The following is a 24,303-nucleotide window of genomic DNA, read 5'->3' as shown; positions in this document are numbered from 1 at the left end:
TCCATCATTATCTGTTATCTGAAACATTCTCCATGCTGCTGGCAATAGGATACTTAGTTCTGATTAGCTTTGGAGAGAGAAATTTCTACAGCCTTATCTTCCACTTGCATTTCTGATTCCTTCTCCCCTTAGCTCCATCCGGCACTCAATTTAGTTTCACTTGTGTGGCCGTCTACAGCTATAAACACAAATTGTCTGCAATTTTACGCCTTCAAAATCCTGGGATTTTTTCATTATTTCACCAACATGCAGAAGGCAAATTTACCATCTATTCATAAAATAACAGCAGTGGGTGGCTTTGCTGCTTACTGGAATTTGTTTGTCCTTTTCTTAAAGGTTGTGCGTGCCTCTGTGTGTTATTTGTGTTATTTCAGAGCACGTGTGCTTCCCCTGGCTGCTGCTAGAAAAAAAGGATATCTGCAGTCACTGTTTGTTGATTTTCCATTGACTTCTGTTTGAGGCTGAAGGTATTTCTTGTTATTTTCTTATAATACAGTGAGGATACCCATTTAGCTCCATTGACCTTGTAATGAAGTGTATTTCTTCTCCTTTTAGTGCCTGTGTTGAGCATAGGTTTTATTACTTATTCTGTGTTTTGCTGATTTGGGATGACGTGAAGCAGTAAGCAGGTTGGGTGCACTGCAAATAGAGCATAGGAGCAGAACAGCCACCTGCCCTCCGGGTGAGCACTTCCAGCATCATTGCCAACCTCAAGCACACAAAGTAACTTTCAACAGCAATTTGCAAGGGTTCTTTTTTTTTTTTTTTTTTTTTTGCTTCCTGGCTTCAGACCCTTTCTTTATCACGTTATAATTAAGGTTTTTCAAACTTCATCCTGCAGATAGCGAGAAATGCATTTCAAGTGGAAGAGGGAAGTACATCACGCTGTGCCAACAGAAATAATGAATTCCTCCTTGGATTGTTAAAGCGCGCACCAACTGAAACTACAACGGCGTGCTACAAAAAGGAGGACAGTTTGGTAGTCTCCATGGCTGCATGTTTATTCTTTTTTCATTAAAGATTAAAATAGTGCCAGACCCATTATTGGAAACTGAGGTCTCAATTCTCTCCAAACCAAGTGCTCCAATAGCTTTGAGAATACTCCCTAACATCCAATCTTTTTCTCCTGTTCCGCAGTCCTCCCATCTCACCTCTCCAAGCCTTTGGCTGGTGCACCACGGTGCTATGGATAACTGCACTAAGCTCAATTGCAGGAGCAGCTGCACGAGTTGTGTTGCAGTTTCTCATCCCACTGCAGTACATTTACTGATCTACCTTCTGCAGTTTCATTTACAGTCCCCAAGTGTGTGTACACTCAGCAGAAAGTAAAGCACTCATTCAGTCTGCACTAGGAGTATTAAAAAAGGGACTTCTTTGATTAATCTACTTCTGGATCATTATTTTACCACCTAAAGACTGCTTAATTTGCATTAGAAATAAATAGGCTAAAACATCATATTATCCAGAAAAGCTTAATTTCTGACACCTAAATTTTGAAAAGGCATTTCCTATGGGAAGTGGCTTCTTTCCAGATCTCCTCAGACAACAGCTATGGAGTATGTAAAAAAGTTTCCATTTCTGGGCAAGTCTACGTAAGGAAGTTTTCTCCCAGAAAACAATTTGAGAGTTGCCTTCTGGCATCCATCCGAGCACTGAAGGCAATAACTGGTGCCACAGACAGAGAGGACAAGTCCACTCGAAATCTCTATTACATTTTTTGCTTACAAAAATAGAGAGTATCAGCTCTGTGAACTGCAGGTCACAGAACTAGCAAGGCTGTGTAACCTGCAGGTTAAACATGCACGATTATATATGGCTTGTGAGAAGTATGACTGAGCTAATTGATGGAAAAATCATGCTGCACCAAAATGACCTTATTATTGTTCAGATTAAGCAGAGGTCCCCACAGAGCACTGAGAGCCACAGCTTCAGGAGTGTTTTCAAACAGAACACAGCATTTTACCAACTCACAGAGGTGTTTCAGGCTGCAGTCACCCCTAACAGCATCCTGCATCAGATGACAGAAAGGAACTTGCCACCCATCGCGGGGAGACCACAGAAATCCCCTGAGATGCTGCACTGCCAGGATCATTAAAATGCATGACATACACTCCTGCTGCTATCAGATCAGCCGTGCATGGGAATATGATGTCTATAATAGGGAACATACTGGCTCCAACCTTTGTATTCATCTGGGATACCTTTACTACACCAGAGTTGGATTGACTTATTTCATACAGGGGAATGGGCCATATGCACAGGTCTCCCGTTGACAAGCTTCAAGAGGAAACGAAACCCAGGAGGCACAGAAGGAGCTTTTTACAGCAAGTCCAGCTGAGAATGAGGTTATGATTTTGAGTTTGCAAATGATCAGTGCGTGCATGTGCAAGAATATAAAGGCTCCCTTACAAATGCAAGAGAACGAAACTGAGCACATTTTACTTATTCTTCAGCTCTATTATATTTTCTCTGTAGGAGGTGAAAACTGGCAATTACTCCTGAAGATGCACAGATAGGAAGATGGAACGTAAATCAAAATAAAAAGAATACAAATATCTTCTCCAGTTATTCAATGGATATTTATTCAACCGAAGTGCTTATGAAGGACTATTCTAGCAAAGCACACCGTACACTACAAGGAGTTTCTCCGGTCTGCTTGACGTTACCGGGCAATCAGAAGATAAGGAGACAAAGAGAAGCAGCGATATTATATGCAACATGGAGACCAAATAAAGCCATTTGGAAAGAAAAGGTCAGCGGTGGTCAGGCTGACATGAATAGCATTTCTACAAGATGCGAGTAGTTCATCGTAAGTGTACAGACGAATTTCAGAAACACCTACAACGGTTCTATTCTTCCACTCTAAGGGGATTTTTAGGGAGCAGAGGAAGACGTTCACTCTGACTAGATGATCTGAAAGACCATATTCTCGGCCTGAAGAGGCATTTCGTGTGTTTGAAGGTCAGAATTCAGACGAACCTGCTGGAATTCATATTCATCAGGAAGAAACAAAGTAAGTCCTGGGAAGCCCATTAAAAACATATAATGTGCTTTTTCCTCAAGAATTACTCTGAAATTGGGTGTCATGTATCCGACTTAATGCTCTAATGGTATGACTTGAACACTAGGGGAGGATATACAGGAAATATCTGTTCCTTATCTGATTATAGAAGGAAACCGAAGTCTCACAGTGTGACACTCCAAGGTGGCTTGCTGACAACCTAAACCTCCAAAATTAACTATTTATCAATGGATTAAAACAGAGCTCAGAGGGCCCACTGTCGATCAGCCACATCGTTCAAGCTCAAAGAGCACTGGACCCCAAGAGAACAGACAAAAGGCACAAAGGCAGGCAAGGAAATAGAGAGGCACAGAAAGGGGAGGGGACCTGCCCACCATTTCGGAGCAAGAAATGCAACACTGGTCCTATAGACTCCGCTGCTCTCCCCGTTACAGGCAGGTAATTGTGACAAGCCAAGCTTGGTGGCAGTTGTTACCAGAACAAAACAGCTTGAAGAACAATTTCTGTATAAGAAATGATTCAGGAGATTGCCAGCTATCAAGAAATCATTCAAAAAAATCTTTTGGAAAGTCTTCCGTAATGGAAAATGCAGAAGCTCATCATGAGAGCCTCACTTTTCAAAAAGAGCAATATGGAGTTTTTGTCGAGGGCAGAGCTTTGCAGATGTGATTTTATCTTTAAAGCAGGTCCTTGAAAACAACTCACACACTTCAGGGATCCTGAAAAGGGCTCAGGGTGCACAGCAGGAGGCACGTTATGGCTGTACGGGGTGCAGGGCTCAGTGCAGCTCCCAACAAATCCCCCCAGCACTTTGCAGGGCTGTGCTGTGGTGTCCATCCCTTAATTCTGTTTCTTGTTCCAGACCTGGAGATGCCCTGTGGTGCTGCTCAAACTCATCCAAAGGATTCATACCCCAGCTGCTGCAACCAACTGGATTATATTCACCTGAATGAAGACAGTAGCATCAATACCTATATACTATATGTATATAGACACCCATCATTTACAAAGCCTGCTTCTGCTGTTAGTAATTAAAAAGAATCACGTTAAAAGGCCGAGGGAAATCTAGGGAAATGACAGGGGTGGCACTTCAGCAGTACACTAAGGGTGGAGCAGAAAAGGAAGGTTAATACTTTTGTCAAAGTCTGCAACACAGCCAACTGCAAAAGCAAAGTGAGGCAGGAGCAACTCTGACAGTAGGTGGTAATTACTAGGCAGACATTACAAAAAGCCAGTGGTGGGAGCCAGCAGCTTCGTCTCTGTTGCAAGACCAAACAAACCTTGCAGATGTTTGGAAAGAGCTGGGTTTAATTTAGAAAAAATAAATAAATACCAAAAGTGGCTTCAGAGGAAAGCGCTGCTTCCTAATCCCACCCAGACTGCAGCTCAGACAGGGCCCAGCACAACCAAAACCTCTGGGTACAGGGACAGCAGGCAAGGAACAAAACAGGAGATGCTTTCAAGTATGCCTCCTCTATGGGGTATTTTCCAAGCAAACGTGTCACAGACTGACGACCGAAGATGCTTTTTTAGCAACTGCTTAACTGATCTTATTTATGCATGAATGCAGTATTACTGTGCCAAGGAAGTTAACACTGCATTAATTCCCCTGCCTCCCCAATTTAAAGGACCAGGTCACAGCCCTGTCAGATGCTTTTGCTTGTCAGAGCAGCCTTCAGCAGACCAGCACGCTGCTTACCAGGCTGGCGTCACACCATCACCACGACGGGCAGACGGGTGGTGACAAGGGCTGCGCCCTGATCTCCAACCCACAGCTGTCTGAAGGGTGCCCAGCACTTCAAGCACTCGCAGCCTGCCCTGACACCTGCAGGGCAGCAGGGTCACCTCATCCTTCCTTGAAAACCTCAAGAAATGAGGTACTTGAAGCTGATCCTTGCGGAGCGCCTCGTTACAACCCCTCCAACCAACACTCCGTATGGATACTGCACAACCAGGGAGCAGAGGTCAGCACGCATCAGCATTTGGGTGGCTTTTTGTCACTTACAAAGCCGCCCCCACAGAACGTTTTTGAATAAACTCCCAGGAGGTTTTCATATTCGTTTAAAGGTGCTCCATCTTGAACACAGAAGCTGTAAGTCTTTGCCCAAAACGCAGCATGAAGGAAATTCAGACTGACACCATTTCGAGACCGCAAAGGCAAACTGATTTAGCAGCTCTGACGGGCATTTATAAGAAAAATAAAATGTGAATCTAATTTCAGCCTACTGCACCGAAATAATATGCAGCATGTTTTGATGTCACAACATGAATATTTCATGTATGAACAGCATCTTGTTTGATGGAGAGATGCTTCCAGACACCAGTGAGAGGAGGTCCTGGGAGACAGAAAAGCTTAATTGCAATCTTTCCGTGAGCAAGCCAACAGTACAGTAACTTTCAGATCCTTATTGACGTCTTAACTGCTTTGCTAGCTGTCAATATGTAAAAGTTTAGAAGTAAAAATCATGACTGGACCTTTCCTTGTAATTAATGGCTGTATTGATCAGCTAGGGTTTCCTCCAGCCTCAGAGAACACCAGGTTTCAGAAAGGTCCCTGTCAAAGAGGTATTTATACTTAGGGCTTGCGAGCAAAAAAGGAAACTCTGAGATCTCCAGCATGCTAACAGCATGGCTTTTTAAAAGTGCATTGATAATGAACAGCCCAATGAATTAGGGCAAAGCCGAGTATTTAAGGTCTCAGGGGCTTTTCATTTTGTTTTGATTTGCATTGAGTTTCAAGGTTCAGCAGTTTAACAGCCAGCATGGCCACAGTTCCATTTCCTTCATTTCAAACTTTGAGGGAAAAAATCTCAAGGTTACATCTCAAACAAGAAATCAATCCCAAATTCAAGCTGGCAGTTAACCAACACATACAGAAAACGTAGTCCACTTGCTGCTTAGGTTTTGCTGAATTTTGTTACAAAACATTTGCACAGCCCTTGAAGTTGCCCGGTATCTCTTGCACTAAAAATATAACCAATGAAACAAATGCACATAATTTAAATGACACTGAATATTCAATAATGGTAATCATCTAAATATTAGAAGCTCTTTGATATGTATTTCTGGGGAAATTGCATTTGTCCTTGACCTTTGCTTACTCGTTATTTTGTCTACACGTAATTAACACATTCATAACATCACATAAATGCCACTTATTGATACTGTCCCAAGAGTAACTGGTTATCTAGGAAGAACGTGGACAAATTAGCATTTACTGACTCATTTAGCTTCTCTTCGGCATTACACTGAAGAAACCTATTTGTCAAATCACATAGAAACGTGTATTAAAGCAGGCAGGATTTGACAAGATCATCCTTTCAGTTCTGTCAGTCAGTAATGGACAGGGGCAGCCCCTGATGGGAGCGAGCGCAGCCACTGCAGTGCACCAAGAGCTGCACCAAGGGGTGCAGACAGACAGACAGACAGACGGACGGACACTGCATCCCCATCAGACTGCTCACAGGATGCAGACAGATAGCATTCACTTTCTTAATTTTTACAAACTCACCCTGGCAGATAACAAAAATGCAAGCAAAGAAAGCCGCTGCATATACTGGGAAAAAAATCTTCAGGTTTATCCTCGGTGAACTGAGTTTGCAAAAAGGGTAACATCCTGCCCCAGGGCACTAGCTCAGCAAGCTCGGATGCCATTCAGAACTTCAGGTATTTATTCACATTTTACATTATCTCCTTGCCTACAGATTTCACTGTTTCATGGGATGCTGAGCATCTCTCTGCAGTAAGAACCTGGCAGAGGAGCGATGGAAAACGAGGAATAATCCTGCATCCTCTTTTTTTAATCAAGAATGCATTCTCTGTTATTCATCAACACGACCAGATACTTGGGGCCACATAAGGTTGCTTTCAGCAATTTGTTCGCAGCACATGGATTATTTTCCGGGATTTATTCTGAAGACATTTGTAACCAATCTCTAGTAATACATGTGTCGACACTTTGGTGAGGCTGGCTCGAGTTAAATTTGAAACGGAAACCAGACTAATTCATTACTTGAGATGGAACAAAAGCTTGGTATCAACGTACGACTAAAAAGGAAAGATGAAACACACAAAAACTGGCACAAGTGCTGCCAGGACCAGGGCTGTGTTAGCAGAGCAGGGCTGGGGGCTGCCCAGTCACAGCCAGGCCCCGTGTCCTTGTGTCACTGCCTGGGGATGCACAGGGCTGGGCTGCAGCCACAGCACACCATGGGGCCATCCTGAGGGAAAGATGCACAAGGGGATGGATGCTGCAAATATGCATCCTGGATATGCTGGTTAGGCTGCAGGGATGGCTGGGGGTAACGTGCAAAAAGTTGGCTGCTTCCAAACCAGACTGTTCCACAAAAAAAAAAAAAAAAAAAAAAAGACAGAAAAAGTGCTTGGTAAACAGGCTAGGAACGTACTACCTGAGGCTCCAACGGGGAAAAAAAAATGAATACAGCAAGCAACTGCTACTAGGTTTACACTTTGTACTTTTGTAATAGAAGAAGGAACAGAAATGAAATTCAACCTGAGCAAAAAGCAGGTGATACAAGCAATCAATGCACAAAGTTAACAAGTAAGCAAAGCTGTGTGCCAGAAGAGACCTTTCTGACAGATCCCACTGGAGGATATCCTTAGCAATTCGGCATTAAAAAATAAAAAAATCATAAGCAGCCTTGGGCAAATCATGGATTTTTTCCTGCTAATGTTGATGTACAATATGTAAATGTATTCACAAGCTAGAAGGTGTGGATAATGACTGTTAAACATGCAGAACAGTGACCACTAGAAACAATAGCAGCAAATACACAAAAGAAAGCAGTTTTCAAATTTGATTTTTCTACTTTCACCATGGAAACCTCTCTCTAAGCACTAGCATCAAGTTCAGCTGAAGGAACAAAACAGGCAAAGTTCTACCCTCCTTTTTAGCTTGAAATAGATTTGTTTGTATACACAAATAAACCATGCCATGTTTTCCATACTAAAAAACCCTCAAACTCCTCAGAAACCAGAAGTTCCCATTGCACATTCTCAGGTTCTGTTTTGGGGGAAAGCACTGGAAAATACCAAGCTGCAGATGAGCTGAAATAAAGCCCAAAATGACTCAACTTTGTGACGTGGCAGCCCTCCCTACACAACATCCCTCTCTTCTGGCAGGAGCTGGACACAAATACACACACACGTGTCCAGGGTCCCTGACAGGCTCCTGGCAGCCGAAGGATGGATCACATCCAGTAACTGGAATATGAAATGTTAAGGTTCTGAAATGAAGGGAGAGCAGATGAAGGGATGGGAACCTCCGTGGAGGAGATAATGAAGATCATGGCCGTGGCAGGAACACACTTTCAGCAGTGAATATTGGTCTTTAAAAAGACCTTTGTATTGCTTTCATATTTGTCAGCAGCATCGCTGACACGTGGGAGGTATTTTAGCCTGTATGAAAAGTAACCGTGACCAATGATAGCGAGAGTCTGAGTCAACATGCCAGCACATCCAAGATGCTGTGCAGATCCGAGTCCAGCCCGCTCGTATTACTGACACACCACCCTTCATTCGCCTCCTGAAGCCACCAAGGTCACCCCAAAGGCAGCGCTACGATTTCTAAGCATGTCCTCATTCAGAAAAGGACACAAAGTGTTTTGACACGTAACGTGACTCAAAGGGTAGAAGGATTAAAAGAAGAGGAGGAAAACAGAAGCATTTTTGGATCAAAGCATACTTTCTGCTACGAGCCACAGCATCCAGTGTAGCTTTCTGCATTTGTAATAATTGGGTATGTTTTATCATTAGCAAATATACTGCCATTTTTCACTGGAGAAATTGCTCAGAGGGAAGTTTCCAAGCAGCACTGCTTCTATGCACTAGCATGCATATAAATTTTCTAAAGCAGCTCCCCCTTCCTGAAGACCAGCATAACTCTGCTGTTTCTGCCATGCTTCTATTTGCAGCTAATATACTGAGCCATTTGCAGAGAAAGTGGAATATGAGGAGCCCTCCAAACTGGACACGTTTCCTGCTTGTTTTTCAACAAACTAATTCCACTTTCTTCCACATCCTGCCTGCACAAATGACATCCTTCCTACAAACCCTTCTACAAGACCACAGTACCATTTAGCAATCAAAACATGGATGTTCATTATCTGCCTTTCCTTCTGCTATTTCCATTTGTGTTGTTTGGTTGTTGTTGGTTTTTTTTTTTGCTCCTGTTTTCCCTTTTCTTTTCAGTCTCCACAATATTTGGGTCAGTTACTTCTAATTCTTTTACTTCTACATTCTCTCTCTCATGCTGGCAGGTGTGATCAGAAACACATCCATTCTAGCTGTGTTATTAATTCATACATATTTACAGAAGTTATACAGAAAAATACTTTGCAAAACCACAATACACTTGGGATAGATGGCCAACTCAGTTCATATATACTTATTCAGACTGTCCCCCTCCCCCTTTCACAGATTTTATGTTTAATTTAAGAGAGTTTTCCCAAAAAATAATAATAAAAAAAAAAATTAAAAAAAGATGCTTGTTTGGAGAGTGAAAGAAGGATGAAGCTGAAAAAGTTATTTTTTCTGCTCCTGAGTTAATCCTGTGGGAAATCAGTGCAATTCAGAGGGCTTTTTTTTTTTTTTCTTCCCAACCAAACATCTAAGTCAGCTCATGTTCATCTGAAACTCAGTTTACTTTAGAAAGGCTAAAGAAATGAAGCAGTCCATCAATTATTTAAAGTGTTTGGCCCTGATCCTGTAAGGGCCCAGGTACACACTTAATTTCACCACAGCCTTAAAGCCAGAGCCTCTCAGGCACGGACCATGAAGGGGCTGGAAAAGAAAATGCACATATCAACATTTTCAGCCCAAAAGAAGCAGTGCAGGAGGGCGGATGCAGGCGGGCAGTCGGGCTGGACTCACACTGGGATGCTCAAGGCATGATCCCACCATGGCCAAAGGGCCAGGGTCAGGCACAGGGCTGCACCAGGCTAATGAGTGCCCAGGGATGGGAGGCTGCAGGCTGCACCTGGGGGCTGTGCAGCAGAAATACTGGTCTGCAAGTCCAGAAAAAAACAGGTACAGAGACAGTATATATAAAAATGATATGCTATGTAAAAACAGAAGCGTGGATGATGTACACGATCTTAGAAGTGAATTGAAATGGAGAAACGCATTCATCTGTTCCGCAGAACTTAACTAGCTACTAAAATTAGATATTGTCAGTACAGTTATAAAGGATTCTCTGCAGTTGGATTCAAATATTAGACAATATTTTACATTTTACACAACAGTAATGGACGACATTACATTAGTGTAGGTATTACCAGGTTTTTCTATGTGAATGCTTATGCCTACTCATAAATGTTTCAGCCGGTTAAATCATACTTAGCAACATTTTCAAAAATACATTTTCCATCCCAGGTATTTTTGGATTTAAAGCAAGTTTTTAGCAAGCCTTCTACCCTGACTATTTCAATACCCAGAAGTCAATGCAGTTAGAGACCGATCCAACACAAAAACAGTGGTGCAAAGCTCATGAGATAGAATCGTGATGCCCGTCTGGCCCCAGCTTGTCTCAAAGGCTCTTCCATGATCATAAACCCCAAAACTCTGGTGGAGGCACCAGTCTCAGAGCCACTTATGTCCTGGGCTCGCCCACTTCTTTCCTTATATCTCCCCATTACTGGGAGGATTGAGGAAAAGACTGCCCAGGACCCTGAAATGTCTTTTGATTTCAACACTGCTGGTAATACATGGAGCTCCTTGGGACCGTGGCTGCCTGAAGGAGCTGGGCTTTGTCCTAAAGGTATCACACATAGTTACAGTTTGGTTTAAATTTTAGGAGACTTATTCAAAAGTCACTCAGATAGATGGTACGTGGTGCCACTGCAAAGGATTTTATGAATTCCTGAACTACATTCCTCCATTTCCCCACTATTTATTTACTTATTTTTGAGCAGGCTCGTGCAGCCTTAGCTGCTTCTCAAGCTCTGTGCCCCCATAATATACGGGGCTGCCATCCCCAGTAGCCCAAGAGAAAAGCGAGATGATCCAAAGCCAGAAGTGCCATTGTAAAATGTGACCCTGACATTTATTTTTGACAGATGGATTTTCTAGGTACAGAACTGTGTTATCTCTGTAATATCTGAACTCAATTTAAGTTTGATCTATAAGATTATTTTCATTTCAACCCCTTTGGACAGTTGCAACAATAATATTTCCCTTCTCCCTACACGAATCTAATTTGGTCTTGCACTGCAACTCTGCTTAGAAAGCTGTTTAGCGGCAATGTTTCAGAAATATGAATCAAATTTTCTTGAGTGAAATAAAATTAGCTACCCAGGAAAGGATAATTCACTTTTCTAGGGGCAGTGATTTCATATTTTAGGTAATGATTCTAAAATACAATAATAGTCGTAATAATAAAATGTTCTGAGATACAGTGGGTGCTGATAGCAACCGGCTATCAGGGGCAGCCTTGCTGTCTCTGAATATGCCAAAAAAGGCAAGTCTTGTGTGAGCTGACCTAGGAGAAGCCTCCCCAGTTCAGCCTTCTATGGGACATCCTCACCACCAACTGCATGAGTAACGTGGCACAAGCCATCTGAATGGAGCCACCAAAGCAAGGTGTGATCTAAGAGTTCAAGAAGAGGAGATAAGAATAAGCAGAAGGAAGATGTTTTTAATGGGCCTTTTGAAGTTTTCTCGTTCTGCCACATTCTGTGTCCCCTTTTCCCTCCCCCTCCCAAAGCAGAGGTGGCAGAGCCCACAGCTGCCTGGATTTCCCACCACCCTCCAAGAACAGAGAAGCAAATCCAACGTCATTAAACAAACAGCAATCCCAACACTGCACTGCTGTCCCTTCATGCTAGCTGTTGCAAAGGAGGCTCCTTTCTCTGCACAGGACCTGTGATGTATCATTTAATCTCACATAAGGACTCTATTCATATAACTCAAATTGGCCAACAGCGTGCCATTCGGCTCCGCTGCACGCTCTCATTTACACTGGACTGAACAAATCAGGAGAAGGTATTCCTGAGCTATTACCAGCATGCTCAGACACATGCTGTTAGGTTTCTAACTTCAGTGGTCCAGAAGATTGAAGCAGAAAAGCAGATGAGGAATTGCAAACATGCGCTGCAGTTGGACTTTGTACGTAGTGGCTGGAAAAATACTGAGTGACCTTGAGACCTGCTCTTTGGAGGAAAGGAACCAGACTGAAACCAAACAACACCACCACAAATGCAAACCAAATAAACAAAATTAGCCAAGACCTGCCACAAAAAGAAAACCACAAGACCCTACTCGTCACAGTGTTTGTTTTCCACAGAAAAGCATCCCCAGCTCATACATAAATCTGCCAGGGGAGAAGTTGACACTCTGGGTTCACTTCTGAACTGCTGCAAACCTCCCATACGAGCCCTGGACAACTGGCCAAACTGCCACACAGCTCACAGTCTTCCTGAACTTCAGAAGTACAAATTCTGAGCTCAAAAACCTGCCTGACTTGGCCAAAGCTGTGCCATGGCCACCCTGTTCTGCGCGTGTTTTGAAAGCCTCTTGCTGAAACTCAGCTGCAGTATCAAACCACTCTGCGCTGCGCTTCAAAAGCTCTAATATGTGCCTGTTGCTGAGGATCAGGAGAAAGATTTATGGTTTTAAGCAGCCTGCCTTGGAATCAGAGACAGACAAACCTCACCTGCAGCAGACCAGGCTCAGAGGACTCTGCATTTGAAAGTGATCAATAGTATCTCCTTGCAATGCACATACTCCACCAGCTGGCAAAAATGCTCAGCAATGATAGGTGGACTGTATTAATGGCAAATGGTTCTCATAGGCTGAAGTTTCCTTGTTTCCTATCAGTGCCCATTACGAAACAAATTGCCATTAAAACACTTGTATCACGCCATCGTAACACCTTGCTAATTTTGTGAGCTTTTTTTTTTACTTTTTAAAATCTTTTGTATCAAAGTATCTTCAAAACTGGGGAACAGCAGTCACAGTCCACTGCTAGGAGGGCAATGCTTCCAAATATCCATCCCAGGATATTTATGCAACACTTGTTGCAGAAAACTCTCAGACATTGAGACCACACTGCTCCCAGCTCCCCTTTAGCTGAGCAAGCAAACCAGGAACCCATTAATTTGCTGCATGAGTTATGGCTCCCTGCAGCACCTTTTGTTCACTGTCAAGGTTGTGCAACAATGACGAATGCAGCTACATTCAGCCCAAAACTCCAGGATTTGATATACTAAATCATTCTAGATATTAAATGTCTCAGCGATAAGCCTGGCAAATGAATTCCTCTGGAGCCTACACTTCTGCTGTACACGAGGCAGGACAGAGCCCCGATCCCATCCCACACTGACTCACGTTTGGTAGCACTGCTGTTCCCAGGAAAGAAATCAGAACCCCAGGAAAATTCACCCCGCTTCCAGCGGCCACTAAATGACGTTGCAAATCTGCATACATAACAGAGGCAGCAAAAGGCAGGGTGGGGAATTAGAAGCTCACCAGTTATCCCTATTTTAATAGCAGTAGCTGTACACGCATATAAAATTTCCACTTTCCCTAGTAAATAAACAGAAAAGACTGCAGCAAAATAAACAAACAGGAGAACACAGTCAGAATACTTAAGCAGCAAGACACAGGCAGTTTTCAGTTTCACTGTCATCAACTTAACTATTAATCTTTTTTATTTTAAAAAGATCATCCTTCTGCCATAGCACGCCAAAGTCAAGAGAACTGAATACACTTCATCTTATCTAATTTGTAATGAACATGTAACATTTCAAAGGAATCCTAAACCAAAATGGATTAAGGCATGAAGATGCTGGAACAATTGCTACTTCCATTTTAATTTCTCAAAATCACCATCAGACACATCATAGTGCTTAACACTGAGAAGATTTTGCAAGCCTCATAAACAACAGTGGCACTACCCATTATCACCCAAGTACAAATTAGTTTGACCTTTTCAGCTTTCTCATACTACGCTTCCTTTTTTCCACTTGACTTAAGAAAATATTGAGTCAATCTGTGTTCTGCACTCGTCATTCTCAAATGCATTTGACTGCTGTTTTTTCCCTCCTCCTGCGATTATAAGAGCCCCATCAAACCCTGAATTCACCCAAGCACTTCTTTCACTCCCACCAGCAACATTACTGTCACTCCATAGGAAAGACCTTATGCTTAGCATTGCACCATATCTGCTTTTTCCATCTCCACCTCACTGATAAAATGAAGAAAAGGTGTGATGGCTTCCTTTACTATTATCTGTTTTTTCCATCCCCACCTCCCTGATAAAATGAAGAAAAGGTGTGATGGCTTCCTCTAATATTCACTGCAGGAAATGCTGGTACACAACGTGAAAATCAGAAATGTGGGATAGCTGCGTGATGGCCACAGCCCTGCTCACAGAGCTCTGTGCCTGCCAGAGGTGTCAGGGGATGGAATATTTTTAGTTCAGCTGTTCTATCAGCACACAGACAAAGCATCCCTAACACCTTGCACCTTTCGGGACATCTCTGCACGTGCTCACCGCCATGGCCACTGACTTCTGCAAGGTTTAAAATCATTCTTCATGACTCACTGGCACTTTCTAACAGCACGTCTGGCTGCACTGGATCCAATAGAGGAAGCTTGTTGTAGCTTTGATCTTCTTGGGTGGCAACCAAAGGATGCCACCCAATGGGCATGGGCAGAGAGAGAGTTGTTTTATCAGGCACAAAAACCTGACCTGTCTGCCAGAGTGAAAGAGTACTTGCTGCATCAGGAAGGATGGATAACAGCAGGTATAAAAACACTGGGGAAAAAGGAGGGTCAAACAGAAGCAGAAGGGCTTTGTGGGTTAATAAAGAATCGAGACACTGATGGTGGAAATGTGTCAAGGGGAAAAATGATGTGCTTTTGTACAGATTCTGAAGAATTAGGAATCCTGAAAAAAATTATACTGGGGAAACTGTATGATGGGGATCATAAGCACAAGCTTCAATATGCACCTGAATGCCTGCAAGCTGCCGCTGGCTCTTTACCAGGGAGCTGTGGAAGCACAGCAGTGATACTGTGTCTCCAACTGTGCCCTGGTCCCTTGATGTGTGTGATGCTTCCTCCTGTGCAGAACAGGGAGAGGCAGGGATGCTCTGAGACGAGGGAGGCTGAGGGCTGAGTGCTGCCACCCTGTGGGACCGCTGCCTCCCGTGTCTGTGCACGCTCAGAGCAGGAAGGAATGGGGGAAATGGGGTGAGAAAAGCCCCAGACAAGTTGTTTTCGGAGAAGTGAAACAGTGAAATACATTGGAGTATTTATTCTGAGCCGAAAATATTCATGGCTTGGAAAAAAACCTTACTGAAATGTGTCCAGAATAAGAACAAATATTAGAATTCAAAGCAAATCACATGGAGAAATTGCCGATCTGATGCATTTACACAGTCCCTATGTACTCATGCATATCCAGGCCTGAACTGAAATCCAGTTTCTGTACATGGCTAAGAGCTGATTATATCTGGAATGACTCTTCGGCTGCACTTCATACTCATTCATTTCTACTTCGAGCTATACGTGCATAACAGAGGGCATTATATACCTCCCTAATTGAACAATACAGATCAATTAAATACAAAAAGTCATTTCTGGACTAAAACCCTCTTAGGCAAATGTTCTGCTCTTATGCTAAGTAACTCTTTTTAGAGCTTGGAGTTGAGTGCTGTTCAGAAGCTCTTTTTCAAAAGACTGGGAGACAAAGACCAAGAAGATTCACTCACTCACAATAAGAGGATTCAGATCTTTTGCCCCCATTTAACAAGAGCAGGGTAGCGGTGATAAAATATATATATTATTTGATGAAAGCTACTCAGTGCTCTGCAACGGGAGGTGAAGAACCCTCACCTGCTTAGCACTGAACACACCTTTCAACCGCAACTCGTGGGTCACACCATTAACACAAAGTACAGTGTTATTCAAATATTATGGAAAAGTCATCACAGAAGGTGAACTTAGGCACAGACTGCAGCCCACCAACTGCAGGGTTCCTCACACATATGCTATATAAAACCCAGAAGTCCCACCTAATGCCCAAGGGCAGAAGATCGACTACGTCAGCAAATAAGTCACACTTCCTGATGGTGTCAGAAACCAAGATTTCAGCAGGTGGTATAGAAGTCCCCAACAGCAGCTCAGCACTAAGAAAGCCACAGAGGATATCAGTTTTAATGCTGACCCACCAGTACACGTTTTTCCCTCAAATACACCACTGTAATTGAAAAGATTATTGATTTAAACCTAGCGCAGCTAACAGAACCCAACTCAGATATGAGCCTAATAGTAATCACCCAAGAAAGGAAAGCCTTCCTGACAACCTTGGAGTTTATGGGCTTTCTGCAACTCCAAAGCCCAGTCATTAGCTCATGCTTACAGAGATTATGCTCAAGGTTTTATATCTATAACTGAAAAGAAGCACAAATGCAAGATCAGAACCATTAACAGAGAGCCAGGAACAGGCAAAGCAGCATTTACTGAATATCCTCAGTAATTCTGGTTTTCACAGAGGGCTAGTTGGGTTTTTACACTCCTACTATTGGAAGCACAGAGATGGAAATGTGTTTAATTGTTTGAAGGTGATGTCGTTCATAAGTCTTCCCAAATAATACCCTGTTATCTGTCTAAGAGCTTAATAAACCACACACTTACCTTTCTGTTAAAAAAAAAAACCTACTGATAGGTTATTGTTATTCAGTCCATGAAGATTAAATTATCATTAATATGAAAGGTTTTCCCATTATAAACACTAAGTATGGTATTTGTTCCTTTTCTTAGTCTTCTAATTGATTAAGATGACCTGCTAAACCCTATGTAGATTGGGTTTAAATACCACACATCTTCATTGGCCAAACATTTATGTAAATATATTGTAAACACTGATTTTGTGTGAGGACTACAAAGACCTCACACTGATAGAGTTTAGAGCAGAGTCAACCAATCAGGAGTACAAAGCAGCTCAGGACTCACTTGTCTCCTGACCAGCTTCCAAATGCCAAATGCTGTTGGGATCCCTTTCACTAAGAGCATCCTCTAACCAAAATCTCACAGGTCTCCTACATGACCTTCTACAGCATCAACTCTCAGCAGATCAGGCAATGACTGCCTGTGGGGTGCAGACCCTTGCTGCCCCCCAGCCCTCTGGTCAGAGTTATGGTTCAGGAACCCTATGAGATACAAGCAGTGACCAGGTTGGAAATGATTCTGCTCCTGCAAAGTGCTCCAGGAGGTGCAGGGGCAATGACTATGGGTTATGCTACTGGTGAGCAAGGAGATAAAGGTGAGGAGAGAGATGAAACATCTCAGCACACTGGCCTCCCACAAGGAAAGGAAAGGGGAAAAAAAAAGGGAAAAGGGGGAAAAAGGGGGAAAAAGGGGGAAAAAGGGGGAAAAAGGGGGAAAAAGGGGGAAAAAGGGGGAAAAAGGGGGAAAAAGGGGGAAAAAGGGGGAAAAAGGGGGAAAAAGGGGAAAAAGGGGGAAAAAGGGGGAAAAAGGGGGAAAAAGGAAAGCCAATCATAGCAGTTGGTCTTTCAATTACATCTTGCTCTTCTCACAAGAATGGAAAAGGTGATGGTTAATAACAAATGTCGCCAATGAGTCTCACTGAAGCCTGGCTCAAAGCCTCTGGAAAAACAAATAGAAGAAAAGATGGCAAAGTACTGGTACTTAAGAAGATTTATCTGCGGTTCTGCCTATGTGTCAACGCTCACCAAACTCCCACTGTACCACTGAAGTAGCCCTGAAGGAGATCTGAGTCTTTTCCTCTGGAGGCTTTTCCCCCAAATCATTCTTCAGGGATGTCAAATTTTCAGAAGACCCCTTGGGAAAAAAAAGTTGTCATTAGCATAGGAGTACATCCTAAGAGGCAAAATGTCTCGCTTTCTTTTAAACTTTATGATGCATCTTAGGAGAGCTTTGTACTGGAAACATCAAAACATTTATTCATTAACAAAGATGTTTGGCTAAATCTGAGACATCTCCAGCCAGCTTTCATGTAAGGGAGCATCAGCTGCTGATCAACTGGGAGCTTATGGAAGGATTAATAGAAGACATAAACGTAGTAGAAGCAGAACCGTTTAACACAATCTTTTAAAAATCCCCATAAAGGCCATTTTAAAAAATATAATTGTTCTAGAATATTTTCTTGAGACCCCATCACCTTTTTAAAGTGATGTAATGTGGTAAGCACGTCGCTTGCCTTACTGAAGACCACATGCTGATGCATCTATGCAGTAATTAGGTACCAGAGCAAAATCCAAATTTACTTTGCACAGTCAAAACCTGCTCCTTATTCTTTAGCGTGAATATAAACCATGAATATAGATTACAGAAAATTCACTAGATTGTTTTTAAAATGCTTTGACCTTCTTGTTCCTGAAGGTCTGATTTCCAGTGATTTAACACAGCAATTCAAAAAAAAAAAAAAAAGAAAAATCTTTTCTTAGTGTCATACTGAAACAGATTTTTATCCTGCAGATTAAGATAAAAAGTGACTGCTTCTATCTAGGGAAAAGCCAAGAATGAAGTTATTTCCTAAGTACAGCAAATACAGGACTGGAAATGCTGTTTGGTGCAGAAAATACCATTCTGAGTTCCTAATGAAACATGAACCTCGTTTACACTAAGGCTGTAAGCAGATTTGACACCAGTGCTTTTGTTTTAATCTCACCATTTTTGGTGGATGATCGCAGGGGACAGGGAACGCTCGCGTATTCTCAGGGAACACGAGATTGGGTGGATGTCATCATTATATATGTGCTGTGCTAATAATAAAGAGAATGAATCACTACTGTCATGATATCCACACTTATATTTGAGTAACCACTGCAGCAGATAACAGTAAAGATGTGTGCAAGTTTAAATCCTGGCAGCACGCCTGGATGAGAGCTCCGGAGCTGACATTTGTGGATCTGTGTGATTCATGTAACTTTGCTGTGTTTGTGATTACCTTCCTGTCAGGGACTGCGCATCACTCACGTAGCAGCCTCACAGTTCCTGCAATGGAAGGAAAATTCCCAACTGTTGCACCAAACCCTGCTCACCACGAGCCCCACAACAGCACACAGGCAGAGGGAAAACAGCGTTTATAGGGACATTATGGGGTCATTTTAGGCCACAGACAGAGGTGTGGAAAGAAAACCCAGACTTCCTCTGATCTAGTCTGGCTAAAAATAGGAAAATAGAGCTGTGGTCATTTATGAACTCAGAAACGTGGCAGAGTAGCACTAAGGAACTGCTTCTCCTTTTGCCATCACTGCACCCCAGTGGTGCCAGGGCTGGGTATGGGGCGGATGCTTGAGCTGGGCCTGGTCCTGGGGCAGAGCTCTGCTAACTGCTGCTCAGAGACATCACAGAGGAATTAGAAAGGCAACTGCCTGGCTCTCTTGTGGGCAGCATCCCTCTGCCTTGTTTTCAGCCTGATTTTTTAGTAAAGCAAGCCAACTACACAGAACTCTCAGGCAAGGCTAACTCCCCAAATCAAAGGAAATAAATTACTTGGTACAGGAATATTTACAAAATTGTTTTCAAGTTTTGCATATTTCACAGGAATTGTACAGAATAACAACTCAACCTATTTTCATAGGTGTTCCCACAAGCTAACACACGTATTTTAAATGAAGGCTATGCTATCCCCCTTCATAAAGGTATGGGGTGAGGGGTTGATGGTTGGATTCAATGATCTGAGTGGTCTTTTCCAACCTTAATGACTCTGTGATTCTATGATTATCAGACATGGATGTCACCAAGATATGTTCCAGTACAAGAAGTGCAATCTGGGAACCAAGGAGGGTTTTCCCACCAGTTGCCTGCTGCCTTGCAGTGCCACCATCTCTGCCCCCACAACAAGCTCTCCTAAGCTGATGGTTAAACACTGGCACTTGTGGAAACGAGCAATGGAAGGATTAACACCCAAAATACAACTATGGCCACAAGCAGGCTGAGGTCTCACAGAACACAGTGCCACACCAATGCCAAAGCTGTCCTAGTGGTGCAGGACTGGGGACATGCCAGCATATCCCACAGCCAAGGCACACTCATCTCTCATCCATGGTGGCCTTGGGTTAGGAACCATGGTAGCACTGCTCACGTGCAGCTCAGGTTGGAAAGAAACATTTCATCCACTTTAGTATTTTACATGCTAAGGAAGAAGAGAGGCTCTTGTACAGGTAAGCTTTTCTTCTGCTGTCGTTCACATCCAAAGCATACAGTCTGTCATCAGATAAAACAGAACAAGCTTAAAATTCTGGGAATTCTAGGGGGGAAAAAAGCTCAGCTCCACAACAGAATGTGCACATAGGAAAATTCCCAGCTCGAGGAGTTTTCCCATGGTCATCTGATTCAGTGCTGCACTGCACTCACTACTTGACTCCGGTGTTCAGCATCCAGGAGAGCACATGGGCAGGAGACTGCTATTCACAATGGCACACCAAAGATTTTGGCACAGCTTCCTACACAGTGTGAGCCTGCTGGATGGCAGCTGATGAAGCACCTACTGACATCAAGACCCTGTCAGAGGTATTCAGCTCTGCCCAGAGCTGCGTGCAGTGAGGAAGAGGTTACTGCACCCAGCAGAAGCCATTGTCTAAAGCAGGCTGCTTTGGGAAAATTAGCAGTGTGCACACCCCTAAATGAAGCTTTACAGCAAGTAAAAGAGGGATTAGCCATGTAAAGTAAGTCCTTTTGGTATTAGATTAAAGGGGGGAGGTGACTTTGAAGGATTATTTAGGAGCCATTTAAGCAGTTCGCAGGGACTTACAAACGCAGGGTAAAAAATACAAGCTCTGTAGGTCCAGAAAAATAGAAAAAAAATAAGTGGTCTGGCCAGCAAAGCAACACAAAAGATTCCTGGAAGGTGGACCCGAGTGCAGGGCCCGTGGCTTTGCTTCCCACACATGCATGGGACAGACTGCTGGTGCAGAGCAGGGATGGGGAGCGCAGGGGCTCGCATCCCGCTGGCACGCTCCGGGCACGGGGAAAGAAAGCGTCTCAGGAGCCGCGTGGCTGCTTAACTAATAGGATCCCACTGGTCTCTGCTCTCATCTGAATGATCTACCTGCGAGGAAGCAGGTCCTGAACCAAGGCACGTAAACAGGAGGATGTGCAAGCATAACACAAAAACTGACTTATCCCCATAGGCAAACGTCCCCCTTCCTCCCCGCACCTCAGGGTGCCTAATCAGCATGCTGGCTCTTAATCCTTTGCCCACATTTAATCCCGCAAGGGAAAATGAATGCACTGCTGCAAGACCTCAGACTGTTTTATTAAACCCTCCTCGCAGAAACCAGCTCCTGCTTAGTCCAAAACGCGATGGATAATTAGTATGTAAGATACAAACTATTTCCACTTGTTATGCAAGCGGCATCGTTTAATTTGTAGTTTAGAGAGCAAGTCATTCCTGTCTGGGATAAATAAAACAACACGCTGCATTATGTTGCTCGCGACACGGAAGCAACATCAGACTGGGGAAAGCAAAAGAAGCTAAAACTCAAGCAGGGAACATCGGCTGTATCAAGCAAAAAGTTATGCATGCATTCTGCCAGCTTGCGAGGGAGCATCTCCCTGCCAGCAGAGACGCGCGCACACCCACAGCCCCAGCCCCGCGCTCTCCATCACCACCGCGTTTCCCTCGCCCTCGGCGGGGCCAGCTCTGCCCTACCCCGGCTCTCCCCTCCCGGGGCCGCTCTCCGAAAGCCGCTCCGACAGCACGGGGGAACCGCCGCGCTCCCGGTTCCGCTCCCCGAACTCCGCGCTCTGCTCTCCGGGCTCCGCACCCCGCGCATCCCCGGCTGTTCTCTCCTTCCCCTCGCCGCACCCGGTTCCCTTATTCCCCGCCGGAATTTTTCACCTCCCGATGGGTTTCTCTTTTCCCAGCCTGCATCCCGCAGCGGAGCGGCGCTTACCTGCCCGGGGCTGGGGGCATGCTGGGCTCCGCGGGCGCTGCCTGCCCGCCGTGCGCGGCAGCCCCGAGGTGCGCGGCTCCCGCAGCAGCCCGCGGCCGCAGCATTGAGCGGCAGCGGCCGGGAGCCGGGCGAGCAGCGCAGACCCCTCCTCCTCCTCCCAAAGCTGCGCCGTGCGCGGGGGGCGGGCGGAGGAGCCGCGGCAGCGCGGCCGCCCTTAACCCTTCTCCCACCCCGCAGCCCCGAACGGCGCTCGCCGCCCTCCTGCGGGGCTCAGCGGGAGGCTGAAGGCTCACCCCGGCTTCTTTTCGGTTTGCTTTCAGTCAAGGGAAGGCTCGTCCCGGCAAATACGGACCCATCCGCATCCGCTGCCCAGTACAGCCCCGAACAGCGGATAGCGCAGAGTCCCCAATTACAGCGCTGGGCATGTATTTGGTTGGGTTTTTTTTTTTTTTTTTTTTTTTTTTTTTTTTTTTTTCCCCTCTCTGCGGTTGCCTCCAGCTTTGCCATAATTTTCTCACTCGTGCAAAGCTGCCTCCCTCCATCTGCCTGGTCCACCCTCTGCTTTCATCCCCATTCTGACCCTTCTCGTCCAAGACGGCAGCATCTCTCGGTGCTCTCGGGAGAAGGGACGAGGCACGGAGGAGCACACGAGGTTCCCATTCGTGCCCCTCCGACACCCCTCACCGCCGCACTGCGAGCTGCCGTCCCGCGCTGGGACCTTCCCCAGGGTCCTCTTTCCCGAGCTCTCTTTCCACTTGTAGCTGCCAAGCAAATAACGAGCCGCGAACCGCTTGGAGAGCCGGAGCTCAGATTTAATACACAGAGCGATTTAAAGGCACAAAGAATAGAGGGAAAAAAAAAAGAAAAAAGAAAAAAAAAAAAAAGAAAAAAAACCACCAAAAACAAAAACACACGCAAAGCGAAGGCGGGACCTACCTTTCCTCTGTCCTGCACTACCGAACGGGGAGAAACGCTCTTAAATGAGTGTGTAAAAAGTGCCTTTCAGTGCAAAGAGACTATTCAGCCTTAACTGTGCCTCCCCTGGGTTTTGAGGGATTAAGTGAAACCCTTATTATGTTTAATTATCTCTAGAGTTGCTCTCTGTGCTTGCTGCCTTGCTTTATGGTTTAATAAACTGCACGTCGATATAAACTGAATGACAATTAACATTAGTGCAGGTTGGATTCGCCTTTATTGCTGCTCGCAGGTTCACACTCAACGTGCCTCCGCACGGAGCTTTCATTGCCACCTATCAGCACCTCTTCATCAGCACAGCTCCCAGCTCCAAAAGGTGCCTGGAAAACTCCCCGAGCAGCTCGGGGTTCATGTGGGAACCCCTAATTTAGCCTCATGGACACCCATCTGTGCTGGCACATGGGGTGGAGGATACAGAGTCCCTTGAGCCCACCTGCAGTTCCTTAAGGATGATGGGCTCCTACGTGGTGGTGGATGCATACAGAGGTCAGGAGGGGCCAGCACTGCCTTTCCTGAATCCTAGTGAAGCTCTAACATCAGATCCAGCTGTGAAAGCAAAGTCTGAAGGAGCTGGGGGTAGTGCACTTGAGCAGCGTATAAATGAATCCCGCGTGCTATGAGACGTTATATAAATGTTATGTATTATCTGTGTAATCTCATTCTGATTTATACAATAGTAAAGACTGCTCAGTAATCCAAAATAAATACATCTCAAGTTTAGCTCCAAGTGTTTTCAATTTGGGAGTGCCTGTGTCTCCAAGGTCACCTCATAAATCCTGGCACTGTGGCACGGCGCTGCCAATCTGCGTGGGGTGTAATAACTCTGGAGGGAAATCAACGCTGAAAATGCTGCCGAATTTTTCAAAAGGAGCACAGGTAGAAATACATCATCACAACCCATCTGAGCGTGCAACATCCTTCCGAGCGCTGGAGGAAAAACATCATCCAGCCTCACCTGGGTGGCAACCAAAAGCAAATAGGAGCTGAAAGGTAAAACCACGGGGCCGGTGTGTGCAGACAGATGGCTTCCTTGGAAAGCCTCTTGGTTGCACCACCTTCTCTGCAGACATTGTAACCCATCACGGAATGAAGGAGCAGACAGGTCACTTGCTTTTGTTTCTAAACAAACCCACGAATGAGGCCAAAGGTAGAAGAGTCAGAACTCCAAGACTCCTGTCTACGAGTCAGACAAATTCTTTTTAGCAAATAGTCTAAAATACTTCATAAATCCAGTAAGAAAAGCTGCCTTGCAGGTTTTTAAGATCACTTGCAATAATAAAGCTGACACTTTGAATAAAGCCTTACAGCACGACCTTCAGAAACAAGCAGCTGCACTCATGCTTGACAACTGGGATATTGGTGCCAGAACATTGCAGCGATATTTAGCATGGTAATACT

General features: G+C 44.5%; 1 protein-coding gene across 2 annotated transcripts in view; it reads right to left on the bottom strand.

The window, feature by feature from the left end:
• The window catches only part of LOC116236796 (contactin-4), a 252,850-nt gene extending 230,176 nt beyond the window's left edge, over positions 1 to 22,674 (bottom strand). Inside the window, exon 1 of one of the 2 annotated variants that reach the window (XM_090148469.1) lies at positions 22,511 to 22,674. The gene's annotated coding sequence lies outside the window, so the exon portion shown is untranslated. Of the gene's footprint in view, positions 1 to 21,930; positions 22,074 to 22,510 lie in introns of those variants that run through there. The other variant, XM_090148468.1, reaches the window with a different exon arrangement.
• Between the last annotated feature and the right edge of the window lie 1,629 nt (positions 22,675 to 24,303).

The sequence above is a fragment of the Phasianus colchicus genome, chromosome 11, assembly GCF_987193195.1.
Source record: "Phasianus colchicus chromosome 11, bPhaCol1.hap1.1, whole genome shotgun sequence".
Taxonomy (NCBI): Eukaryota; Metazoa; Chordata; class Aves; order Galliformes; family Phasianidae; genus Phasianus; species Phasianus colchicus.
The sequence above is the reverse complement of the archived record's forward strand: the minus strand, read 5'-3'. Positions and strand labels throughout refer to the sequence as shown.